General features: G+C 54.1%; 1 protein-coding gene across 2 annotated transcripts in view; it reads left to right on the top strand.

The window, feature by feature from the left end:
- The window catches only part of NCOR2 (nuclear receptor corepressor 2), a 233,181-nt gene that overhangs the window by 27,302 nt on the left and 193,383 nt on the right, over positions 1-12,496 (top strand). Inside the window, exon 1 of one of the 2 annotated variants that reach the window (XM_061142085.1) lies at positions 6,136-6,151. The exons of the other annotated variant lie outside the window; for it this stretch is intronic. The gene's annotated coding sequence lies outside the window, so the exon portion shown is untranslated. Of the gene's footprint in view, positions 1-6,135; positions 6,152-12,496 lie in introns of those variants that run through there. 2 annotated transcript variants of the gene reach the window in all.

The raw sequence follows: 12,496 nt of genomic DNA, 5'->3' as shown, positions 1-12,496 counted from the left end.
CTCTCTGAGGGGCGGTACTGAGGGTCCGGGGCTGGATGGGCAGAGCCTGGGCGGGGAACCTGCCCTGGGAGGAGGTGATGACTGGGCGGGACTACAGTGGTTAGTTGTGACTCCTGCTTCTGGTTGGGCGCTGGCTTCTGGCCTCTGCACTGATTGGGGGAGAATCATGGAGGACCCGCCCACTGGGTGGACCACTGAGGTGAATGGCAGCCTGGCTGTGCAATCCCCTCTTGGAGCCTCAGTCTGTCCATCAGAGAGATGGGCAGCAGCAGCTCTGGAGGATCGGGTCAGGTTACTGCTGCCCTTGGACTGAGGGTCTGAGAACACAGAGGAGGGTACCACTCAACTTGAGAAGGAAAGTGACAAGAAGAGCGCTCAACCCCATGCGTGCAGTTAAGGCCGTCTGGGCACCTGTCCTGACCTCTCACCAGCCATATGAGCCTGGGGCAAATGACTCAACCTCCCCAAGTCTCAGATTCCTCATCTGTAAAATGGGGATAATAAATAACCCACCTGAGGGACTTCCCTGGTGGTCCAGTGGTTAAGAATCTGCCTTCCAATGCAGGGGACGCCGGTTTGATCCCTGGTTGGGGAACTAGATCCCACAAGCCACAACTAAGACCTGGTGCAGCCAAATAAATTTAATGAAAGGGCTTTTTGAGGTCTACACTGTGCCAGGCACTGTTCCAAGAGGCTGAGCTGTATTGATTCATTTAATCATCACAGCAACCCTCTGAGGGGACACTGTTACCACCCCTCAGTTTACAGACAGGGGGAGGGGGAGACAGAGGCACAAGGAATAAAGTGACTTGGGTGCGCAGTGCGGTAGTGGCCGACCAGGACTGGAACCTTAACTTCTCTAGCCTGTAGGCTGCAGGCACTACAAGGGCTCCGTCAGCATCTGGAAGGTGTGCCCCCGGGGGGCCCTGCGGAGGATGCAGCCCGCATGGCTGGAGGCCCGGAGGAGGCAGGGCTGGGAGAGAGGATTTGTTCTGAGCCCTGGCTTGGGCAATCGCTTTTAGCAACTTGCCCAAGGAATAGGCTTCCCTGGTGGCTCAGAGGTTAAAGCGTCTGCCTGCAATGCGGGAGACCTGGGTTCGATCCCTAGGTGGGGAAGATCCCCTGGAGAAGGAAATGGCAACCCACTCCAGTATTCTAGCCTGGAGAATCCCATGGACAGAGGAGCCTGGTGGGCTACAGTCCACGGGGTCGCAAAGAGTTGGACAGGACTGAGCGACTTCACTTTCAAGGAACAGGTGGAGGCAAAGGCCAGGTGTTGCCAGGGCCTCAGGGGGCCCTCAGAGTCAGGGCATTGCCCCTGGGTGTCCTGGGGAGAAAGGCCTGGAGGTACTGAGGCTTAGCTACCAAGCACTTAACTAGTATTGAGGCTGGAGCCCTGAGGTTCTGACCTTAGGAGAGACGCCTGTGCAGGGAGACGCTGGTTTTGGGGAAGAGGACACCGCCCCCATGGAGCCCTCAGGGATTGACCTGGAGGTGTCTCCCTGGCCCTGCCTCACACCGTTCTACTTGGTTTCAGTTCAGAATGTGCTACTCCCCTCCTGTGGCCTCACCCTGGAAATAGTGATAAAACCCTCACCTCCTGGGACACCCTCGCTGTCTTCCCATTTTTCCTCCTCACCTGCCATCACTCCTGTCACTCACTGCAGGCTTACCCTGGTTTGGGCTTTACTTGTGGCTCAGCTGGTAGAGAATTCGCCTGCAGTGCAGGAGACCCTGGTTCATTCCCTGGATTGGGAAGATCCCCTGGAGAAGGGAAAGGCTACCCACTCTAGTGTTCTGGCCTGAGAATTCCATGGAAAGTATAGTCCATGGGGTCACAAAGAGTCGAACATAAGTGAGCAACTTTCACTTTCACTTTACCCTGGTTTGTCTGTTCAGTCACTGCTTTTTTTTTTTTTTTTCAGTCACTGCCTTTTGATGTCATCTTGTTCTTTTCTTTTTTTTTCTTTTCCCTTTAAATTTTTGGTTGTGCCTTGGGAATTCCCAGGTGGTGCTAGTGGTAAGAACCCTCCTTCCAATGCAGGAGACATAAGAGAAGCAGGTTTGATCCCTGGGTGGGGAAGATTCCCTGGAGGAGGGCATGGCAACCCACTCCAGTATTCTTGCCTGGAGAATCCTATGGACAGAGGAGCCTGGCGGGCTACAGCCCATAGGGTTGTACAGAGTCTGACATGGCTGAAGCAACCTAGCACATGTGCATGAGCCCATGAAAACGTGTGTGTGTGTGTGTGTGTGTGTGTGTGACTGAGGGTGTGCATGAACTGCTGAGTGTGCAAGCACAGGTGTGATTGAGACCTTGAATGAGGGGGTCTGCTCTCTGACTGGACTCCCTTGCACAGGGGTCAGAGCTGCCCGCCTCCTAGGAGGCCCAGGGCAGGGGGACCTTTCCAAGCCCAGGGAAGTCCCAGTGGGTGTGGCTCTGGTGGGAAGTTCCTGCAGCTTGGGGTCAACCTGGGGACTGGAGCGGCCACCTCCCCCCTCCCACTCCTCCTGTTCACACCCAAGGAAGGTTTACTGCACTGCACACCCCTCTGCCCATCCCCCACCCAGTGACCGGATCTGGATTTGAATCCTGGCTCCTTCCTTTCCTAGTGGGATATCCTTGGGTGAGTTACCCTCACTCTCAGCATCAACTTCCTGGGCTGAAACAGAGGCCACCCCCATCTCCCAGGATAGTTGTGGGAATTATATGGGGTAACGGGGAAGCAGCTGGAACCCGGAAAGGCTACAGGAAGTCTATGTAGTTCTCCTTCCGTCCCCAACCCAGAGCCGTCTCCAGGCCAGGAGGCTGTGGGAGCCCAGCATGGTCACCATGGCTTTCATCCCTCTTCTGTGTGGACACTACTTGCAAAATATTCTCCATCCTGTCCATTTGTCCCACTTCCATCTCCATCCATCCTCCACTCCAGAGACCGAAAAATGCACTCTGCAAATTCCAGTGGGACCGGTCCCTTCTCTGCATGCAGAACCCTCCGAAGGGTCTCCTTGCCCCGGGGAATAAAGCCCCCAATCCGCAGGGCCCAGCGTGATCAGCTCTGTCTCTTCAGCATTCACACACACTCTGTTCCGACTTTTGCGCTGGGATCAGCTGTCTCTGCTTGGGCCCCCTGTCTTCTTGTGTTGCCAACCCATCTCCTCCCCACCCCAATTCGGGCCAAGCACACCTTCCTCCTTGGGGCTCGGCCTGGCTTCTCCCGGGAAGTCCCCAAGTTCTCCAGGCTGGGAACCGCTCTCTGGACCTGCATGTTGCCGGCATTGCTGAAAGAACTCCGTCTGTCCTCCCGGGGCTTGTGACCCTGGGGCTGGCCCAGGCCAGTCTTGACCCCACACCATCAGAGGATTCCTTTGGGGACTGGAGCTGGGAGAAGGTGGGAAGCAGGTGGGATCTGATCTCCAAGCTGCCCTTCCAAGGTGGTGCCTGGAGAGAGCGCTCACCCACCTGACCCTGCCTGAGCTCTTCATAGGAACTGCTGCAGGGGACTGGCCATGGAGGTTCCCGGGAGCCCGGGGCCGGGAAGGCTATGGAGACACACCTGGTCTCCCTACTTCCAGCCTTCCTGTTGGGCCTTGTCTCTGCAGCTGCCCAGGACAAGTACCTAGCCTGGAGGCATCATAGTGGAAAAAAAAAAACTTAAAAGAATAGGAGAGAAGGGGCAGGATCCTCCCTCTTGAGCCACTGGCTGCAGCGGCCCCTTTTAGGACTTCTGGGTCTTGGAGCTTAGCTGCCAGCCCCTGCATCGGGGTAACGTAATATCCAGCAGGAACTGAGCCCATGTTGGCTACGCAGGCACTTCATCCCCACGGTGTCCCTGTAAGGTCAGTGTTTTTATCTTTCGTCTTACCCATTTTATTTTTGAATTAAAAAAGAATTTTTTTTGACTGCACTGCATGGTTAGCAAGATCTCAGTTCCTTGACCAGGGATCAGACCTGGGCCCTCAGCAGTGAAAGTTCAGAGTCCTGACCACTGGACCGCCAGGGAATTAAATTCCCTTGCCCCCATTTTAGAGAGGAAGAAACTGAGGCTCAGAGAGTTGAAGCTACTTGCCCCAGGTGTGCGCACAGCTAGGAGGGGCAGAGCCCAGCTTTGAACCCAGGAAGCTTGGTTCTGGAGCCTGAGCCCCACATGCAGTGGTCTTGTGAGCGCCGGTAGCCTCAGCTCCACTTGCCGCTGATGCAGAGGCGGTTCCCTGAAGGTCCAGTCAAGGCAGAGATGTTTGTGAACGGATGGGTCTTGAAGATGGCCTTGGGGAGTGGACCCGTCTTCTGGATGGGAAAACTGAGGTCAGAGAGAACTGAGGGCTTGCCCAAGGTCATAGCCGTTAGTAGAACTGGGACCACAGCCAGGTTTTTGATCTCTGTCCAGTGGTCTGCCCATTACCATTTGTTTGAAGTGTGTTGCCTGCTCAGTTGTCTCTGACTCTTTGTGACCCCACGGACTGTAGTCAGACTCCTCTGTTCATGGAATTCTCCAAGCTAGAATACTGAATCGGTTGCCATTCCCTTCTCCAGGGGATCTTCCTGACCCAGGGATTGAACATGGGTCTCCTGACTTGCAGGCAAGATTCTTTACCATCTGAGACACCAGGGAAGCCCACTGTTTGTTTACTTGTTCTTTTTGTGTGCGTATGCAAAGACTTACACAGTAAAGAATGCATAAATACCTGGGTGCAGATTAGTGAATAATTGTTAAGGAGATAGGTGATCAGTGTTCTAATTTTTGTGGGAAACATCTTCTTTTGTTCTAGGGTGACTGCCTCTGCAGACCTCTTGTGAAAGTGGAGTCTTGCCTTTCCCAGAATCCTATAAATGGAATCCTAATGCGAGCTTAGTGTCTGAGTCTGACATTCTTCCATGTGGTTGTGTGTCTGTAGTTTGTTCAGATTTATTATAGAGTAGTAGTCCATGGTATGGCTGTACCGCTGGTTGTTTTTCCCTTTGTCTATGGATGAATATATTGTTTACAGTTTTTTTTGTGTGTGTGATGATGAATAAAGCTGTTATGAACATTCACGTATTGGTACAACTCTTTGTGTGAGCATATGCTTTCATTTTTCTTGGGTAAATACCCAGCAGTGAAATTGCTGGGTCATATGGTCACCCAAATGTATGTTTAACTTCGTAAGAAACTGCCAAACTGTTTTCCTAAGTAGTTGCACCATTTTGCATTCCACTAGTAATGTCTGAGAATTCCAGTTGATCTGCATTTTTGCCAACACTTGGTATTGTCTGTCTTATTTTGGCCATCCAGATGGATGCGTAGGGTGTGTCTTGTTCTAATTTTTAAAAATATTTATTTGTTTGGCTGTGCCAGGTCTTAGTTGCAGCAAACGGGATCTTTTAGTTTTGGCATGTGGGGTCTAGTTCCCCGACCAGGGCGCAAACCCTGGGCCCCCTGCATTGGGAGTGGGGGGTCTTAGCCATTGGACCACCAGGGAAGTCCCTGGTCTCTTGTTTTTAGTTTGCAGTTTTCTGCTGACTAATGATATTGAGCATCTTTTCGTGTGCTCATTGGCCATTTCTATATCCACTTTTGCAAAGTGCTGTCAAGTCTTTTTGCCCATTTTTCTATTGGGTCGACTGGTTCTTATTTATTTGTGAGTGTGCTTTTTATATCCTGGATGCTTGTTTTTATTGTGCTGGCTTTGACTTTGAAGGGTGACTCAGGAATTGTTGAATGAGAGTAATAGGCCCACCCCTCTTTCAGGTGTCCCTTACTGACGTTATGGGGTCCCCTGGGAAGTTAATGGGTGATTTTCATGGCAACACTGTAATCTGGGCCTGGGGTCCCTGGTTGGGGGGGGGGGGGGTTTGATGGGGTGTGGGCTGCCTTTGTAACCACACAGTTTGGACTGGAATCCCAGCTCCATGACTTCCTAGTTGTGGATCCTGGGACTTGAGACTTTGATTCTCTGAACCTCAGTTTCCCTCTCTGTCAAATGAGCTAGCAGTACCGCCTCATAGAGTTGTCATGGAGAAATACTTGACCCCAGGCCAGGGCCTTGCCATCTACCTGCACTTTGATGTGGTCATGCTCTGGGCCATGCGTGGAGGCTGGGATCCTTGCTAACAAGACCCGCATTTTCCCCTGCAGGTCCCAGGGAGTCTCTGAGTTGCTGGCGGCTTTTTCTGGTAGGTTCCTGTTCGTCCCCACTTGCTGTCTCCAACATATTGCTGGGACCTCCTCGGGGTGGTGGGTCGGAAGTTGCTGGGTTGTCATATTCTACTGGTGAGTGGATATGGTGGATCGGGGCGGGGGGCGGGGGCCGCGCTCCATGTGGCTTCATGGGGTGCGGAATGGGCAGCACCATTGCCCAGTGTGAAGGCTGCGGGGTCCTCCAGGATGGAATATTTTCTAACCGGATGCAGTGCTCTTCAGAAAGGGCCTGGGAGAAGGAGCTGCCCCGACAGTGCAGGTGTGGTACTGTGCATTTTCTGCATCTCTGGGGTTCACAGGCACAGGGCTTCTGTGCCCTGATGGTGGGCGGCAGGCTCAGAGAGGGCGGGGCCAAGGTGCAGGCTCGGAGGGGGCGGGGCCTGTGTGCGGATTCAGAGAGGGCGGAGTCAGTGGGCAGGCTCAGAGAGGGCGGGGCCAGTGTGCAGGCCCTTGAGCTGGGACGTTGGATGTTGGAGGAGGGTGCGGGGCTGGGTGCGGGGCTGGACCCCGGTACGCCACTGTGGTCACTGTGCCCAGTGGGAGAAGAAGTGACCTGGGTCCCAGTGTCGGCCACTTTCATGCCGAGCGCCCAGGGCAGGTCACTCACCTCCCTGTGTCTCCATCTCCCCTTCCGTAAACCAGGGGTAATGAGCAGTCCCCAGCTGGGGTCGCTGCAACGGTTCAGTGCGCTGCTGTGGGACAGCGTCTGGCCCAGAGGAGGTGCTCAAAAGTCCATCAGCATTAGGGCTTTTCGTGTGACCCCGTTTTGTCACCCTCGTGGTGATGCTGCAAAACGGACTGTTATCCTCATTTTAACAAATGAGGAAAGGGAGGCACGCATAGATCACCTGTTCCATGTCTCAGCTGGAAGCAAAGAGCTGGCTGAGACTAATTCTTTGACCCTCCCAGGGAACCCGGTGGATGCTTCCTCAGCGCAGTTCACAGCCGTTTCACTGGGCAGACTGAGGCTGGTGTTGGGCATGTCTGTGCCCACTGCCCTCCCTGCCTCCACCACCCACCTGGTACCTCTGAAGGCAGGGGTCTCTCCAGAGAGCTTCTTCCCCAGAGGGACTGTAGGGAGGCCATAGGGGGCACTGGCAAGGTTTGGAGTGTCAGGGGGAAGAGAAGGCAGACCAGATGTGGGTCAGTGGGCTGGGCACAGGCTTGTTTTTTCTTTGGCTATGCAGTGCAATTTGTTGGATCTTAGTTGCCTGACTAGGGATTGAACCCAGGCCCCCGGCAGTGAAAAGCACCAAAGTCCTAACCACTGGACCACCAGGGAAACCCAAACACAGGCTTGGAGGAGGGGATTCAGGTACTGGTCTGACTAGCCAGAGAGGGAGGCATCTTTTATCTTATTTTATTTTTTTAAACCAGGGGAGGCAGGTGGTCCTGAGCAAGGAGCTCAGACCCTGACTGCTGAGTGCATATCACACTCTGCCACTTATCGTCTTTGTGACTTTGGGCAAGGCCCTGAGCCACCTCATACCTTAGTTTCTGCATCTGTAGAATGGGGATGGAATCAAATGCTCCCATAGAACTGGTGATGAACAGATTGTTGCTAGGATCTTGGTGCTTTGTATTTTTGTTGAAGCGGTCAGGTGCCCTAGCGGAGGAGGGGCTGAATTTGCAGGCCCCCTCCCTGTGTGTTGTCTTTGGCTCCCAGGACAGGGGGCTGCGAGCTGTTCCAGGCCTGGGAGAGGCAGTCCTGTCCCCCGGAGACCCCTATGGATGTGATGAGGACATGCCACTCCCTCCCCTTCCCCAACCCCCAGCTTTTCCAGAGAGTCAGGAATTTTGGGGAAGAAGCAGAGACACATCCTGGAGGGTACATGGGGTGCCCAAGCAATCCATGCCAGTGAGGAAGGGCTGGTCAGTGGGTGCGGCTGCTGGGGAGCAGGCGCTGGCCCTTTGCAGATGTCAGCTTGGCCCCTTCCCAGCTCTGGCCACTGATTGGGATTGGTGTTCAGCCACTGGGGCTTGGGACATAGGGCGTGGGCTATCGCAGGCACCAGTTCTCAGCAGGCAGGAAGCACTCATTTAGCACCCCCAGCATTTTTCCTTTCTTTTTTTTTTTAATATATATTTTCTTGCCCGTGTGCTCAGGATGTGGGATCTTAGTTCCTTGACTGCAGACTGAACTTGTGCCCCCTGCATTGGAAGTGCGGAGTCTTAACCACTGGCCCACCAGGAAAGTCCCTCCAGCATCTTTCTTTACCTCTTATTGATGAAGCTGTTCGTCCAGGACTAGAGAGGGTTGTCAGCCAGGCCTGACTCCAGGGAGCGTTGGAGGAGGGTCTGAAGAGCCCCCACTCTGGCCCTTGGTGTTCACGGTGGGGTCAAGATCTGTTACCTTCTCCTCTGGCTACTGAGTACCGGTCACCGCTGTTCCCCCATCAGGGCCACACTGGTGCAGTTGGGACTGGGGCAGTGCTCTGGATGGGACAGTGGGAGTGTTGTCACTTATGCAGCCCCATTCTGCAGAGGAGCAAACTGAGGCTGAGAGATGGGAAAGGGTTTCTCTCAGGCTAAAACACTGAGAGGCAGATTGAGGGTGAGTTTTGGTTGTCTCATCTGTGATATCCAGCCCTGGACTGGCATCCTGAGTCTCTGGGGTGGTTTTGCAGTGGGTGGACCTCTTGCAGTGCATATGTGCTAAGTCATGTCTGACTCTTTGCAACCCCCTGGCTCGTAGCCCGCCAGGCTCCTCTGTCCATGGAATTTTCCAGACAAGAATACTGGAGTGGGTTGCCATGCCCTCCTCCAGGGGATCCTCTTGAGCCAGGGATCTCCTGCATTGGCAGGGCAGATTCTTTAGCACTAGTGCCACCTGGGAAGCCTCCTGCAGACCTGGGTGCAAGTCCCAGGAAGCTGAGACACTTTCGTGCCTTAGTTTCCTCATCTGACAAATGGGTGTCCTCCAAGGGTTGCTGAGGGCACTGCTGGGCACTTCCTGACTGCTACTGGGAGATTTTATTCTTCTTCTGAATACATTCATCATTGAACAATTCTTTCTAAAGTGTGCCAGGCCCTGTTCTGGGGCTGGAGCTAGAGCTGGGAGTAAGACAGACAAGCATCTTGTCCTCCTTAGGCGAGACAGACAGTTCCCAAGTCAGATACATGGTGTGTCCTTCAGGGGGAGCACTAGGGTGAAGAACCAACAGGAAGGGTGTCTGGGGAGTGTGCAAGTAGTTTGGGGGTTGCAGTTTCAAATGGGAGGGGGGATCAAAGTGGCCTCCCTGAGAAGGTAGCATTTGAGCAAAGACCTGCAAGAGGTCTTTGGAGGAAGGGTGTAGGTCTCTAGGGGAAGGGTGACCCAGGCAGAGGGAACAGTCTGTGCAAAGGCCCTGAGGCTGTATGGAATGGGCCTCCTGGTTTGTAGGAGTCTGTATGAGTCACCTGGCTGGGGTTTTCTTGAGTCAGACCTCACTCCTTTGTTCTGAGCCTTTGGGCCTCTCCAGTAGGCAGGAGGGAAGGACAGCCTTGGAGGTTGTCTGCTTCTTGAGCCAGGCCTTTGGTCCCACAGCAGTGGTAGGTTTCATCTTGGAGGCAGGGAGCATGGGTGACACCAATGGTGGTCCCCACAGAGGTGGTCAGCCCAGCTGGGCTTTCTACCTGGCCTTCTTGATGCCTTTGAAGTTGGAAGGCAGGCGGCCTTGCCTGGGGTGTTTTTCCCTCCACTTCTTCTCTGCCTCTCCGTCCTCCATCAATCCCCATCGAAGGTCTAATGGAGAGCCTTCCTCCTGTGGCTGAGTTATCTGCTTGTCACGCCAGTGGCCCACCCGAGGACGATAAAAGGGCTTTTTGTCTGCAAGCACTTAGCTTCCTCCTCTGGGGCGATCCATCACGTGTGAGGGAGGTGGGAGGCAGACAGCGGGGAGGGAGAGAGGAGGTCCCTCCCCCTGCCGAGGAAGCCAGTGCTCCCAGGAGCCCCACTGGCAGGACCCAAGTGTCTCCTCAGCCCAGAGATGAGTCCTGTCTGGGGACAGGCAGGGGCAGCTGGGAGGGAGGCCCCCAGGGGGCATGGAGGTTGGGTGGATGCTCTGGGCTCCTCTCCCGTGCCCAGGAGCTCCCAGTTGGCAGCTCAGGGGCCTTCTGAGACCCTCCTCACCCTACCATTGGGGGCTGGAGTGGGGGTTCTGGTGGGGCTGGAGTCAGGTTCAGGGGAACAGGTATTTCTGAGGAAAAAACCACAATAAGAGGGAGAAGGGAAGCTGTGTGTGAGTCAAGGGGGATGGAAGTCCTGAATGATCATGAAACAGCAGCTGCAAACACTTCAACACTCTTCTGTCCTTATGCCCATTCAGCAGACGAGGAAACTGAGTTACAAAAGGTGATGTGTTGGAGGAGGTGGTGTTTGGGCCCCTAAGCTAGGTGTAGGTTTTGACCTCGAGGTGGGGAATTGCGTGAGTGCAGGGTATAGGTGGGAAAGTGGGGTTCGCATGAGCCTTGAGTCTCTCCCAGTATGGTGCCTGGTGGTGTATACATGAGGAGTGAGGAGTTGAGTGTGGCTGGAGGCTGAAGGTGGGCAGGAGGGGGGCTTTCTGGATCCCCTGGGGAGGAAGATCGGGACCAACCAGCTCCCAGGCAGACAAGTGGCCAATTGTATGTGGAGGGGATGGCGGAATGTTCAGGGGACTGGGACAGGCAGAATCACACCTGTCTGGACTCTGTTTGCCCCACCTGGGCAATGGGTTGATGGGCATGTCCCTAGCTGGTGGGGGGCCCTGGTCCCTCCGTTGGGTGGAAGAGGAGAATGTATGGGTGGTTCTCTCTCCTTCCAGTTCAGGGCGCTCAGCCCTAGCCAGCTGTCCTTCCCCCGCCTTCCTTCCCCTCCTCTCCTCTCTCCATCCCTCACAGCTCCCTGCTCCTCCTCCCTTTTCCTTCCCCTCCCCTTCCCACAGTCCCCCTCCTTCTCTCCACAGGCTACCCTCAAATGACAGCAATTAATGGTGCCTCTGATGGCGGCTGGGAGGATGAGGCTGACAGTTGAGCGTGTCTGCCTGCGGCTGGCCCTCTAATCGGGCCCGGGGGACGCCCCGCCTGCCCGGGCTCCCAGGCGCTGCCTGCCCGCTCCATCACTCACAGGGCAGCTGGAGCCGCCCTCAGACAGGCACACGGGAGGCCAGCACAGCATCTGCACCTCAGTTCCCGAAGTCCCCTCCCCGTCGTCCTTTTCCCATCATCCTTCTTCCTACATAAGTGAGTGGGCTCCAGGTCACCCTGTCCTGCCCCAGTTACTCATGATGGCCTGACTGCCAAGGCACCCTTCTCTACCAGGAGGTCCTCTCCACCAGCCAGCTCCTGTCCCCAGATGACCTCTCAGGTTGTACCACACCGCCCTCAGGGCGAGTTCCTCCCCACCTGGCCTTCATCCTTTTGTGTCTGCTCTCCTGGGAGGATTGAGTTGGGTGGAGTCAAGGAGACTTGTCCTGTCCTGGACAGCAGACATCCATTAAATGCTGGAACCTTGGCAGTCTGGAGCCTTCAGTGATGGGGGCAGCTACCTGGACCTGGAGTCTCGTCTGGCAGTGAGGGGCTTGTACGTGCCTGGGGGACAAGAATCCTGGCCAACCCTGTCCACAGTGGGCTGGGTCCTTGCTCGTTCATTATTTTGCAGTAGCAGTAATGAGGCCCCTGCTGTATGCCAGGGCCTGCAGCAGGTACTTCACCTTGGTGCGTTTTACTCCACCATAATTCTCCAATGATCATGCTATTTATAACCCTGCTTCGGTAGATGGGGAACCTGACAAGCAGAGAGGCGAAAGTGATTTTCCCTAAATGACTCAGGAAGGAAGGGATAAATCTGGGATTCAACCCTGATCTGCCTTGTCCAGGGCTTATAAATCAGGGCCTTTGGGGAAACTTGAGGGACAGTAAAGGAACTAGCAGACCTGAGCTAGAAATGAGAATATAGTTCCTAGGCATGGTTGATTGGAGTTTGTGGTGTTAATATATACATATATTTTTCTGTTACAGTTAAAAAGAAAAACAGCCTTACTGAGATGGAATTAACCTGTAAAAAGATGCACCCATTTTTAGAGTTCAGTTCCTTGAGTTTTGGCAAAATGTAAACATTCATATGACTACCATTATCAGGAGGGTTTCTATCACCCCCCAAAAATCTCCATCCCCTGGCACCCACTGATCTGCTTTCATAGAGGTTATAGAATCTTCTAGGTTTTTGTACTAAAATTATCTTAAAGTGTGTACTTTTTGGTGTTTGGCTTCTTTCACTGTGTGAAGTTTTTGAGATTCATTTGTCATTGTGTGCATATATGATTCCATTTGTTTATTCATTGATGAGTTGATAGACCTTT

This window comes from Dama dama, chromosome 5 (genome assembly GCF_033118175.1).
Source record: "Dama dama isolate Ldn47 chromosome 5, ASM3311817v1, whole genome shotgun sequence".
Lineage (NCBI taxonomy): Eukaryota > Metazoa > Chordata > Mammalia > Artiodactyla > Cervidae > Dama > Dama dama.
This window is presented reverse-complemented; position numbering and strand designations above follow the sequence as displayed.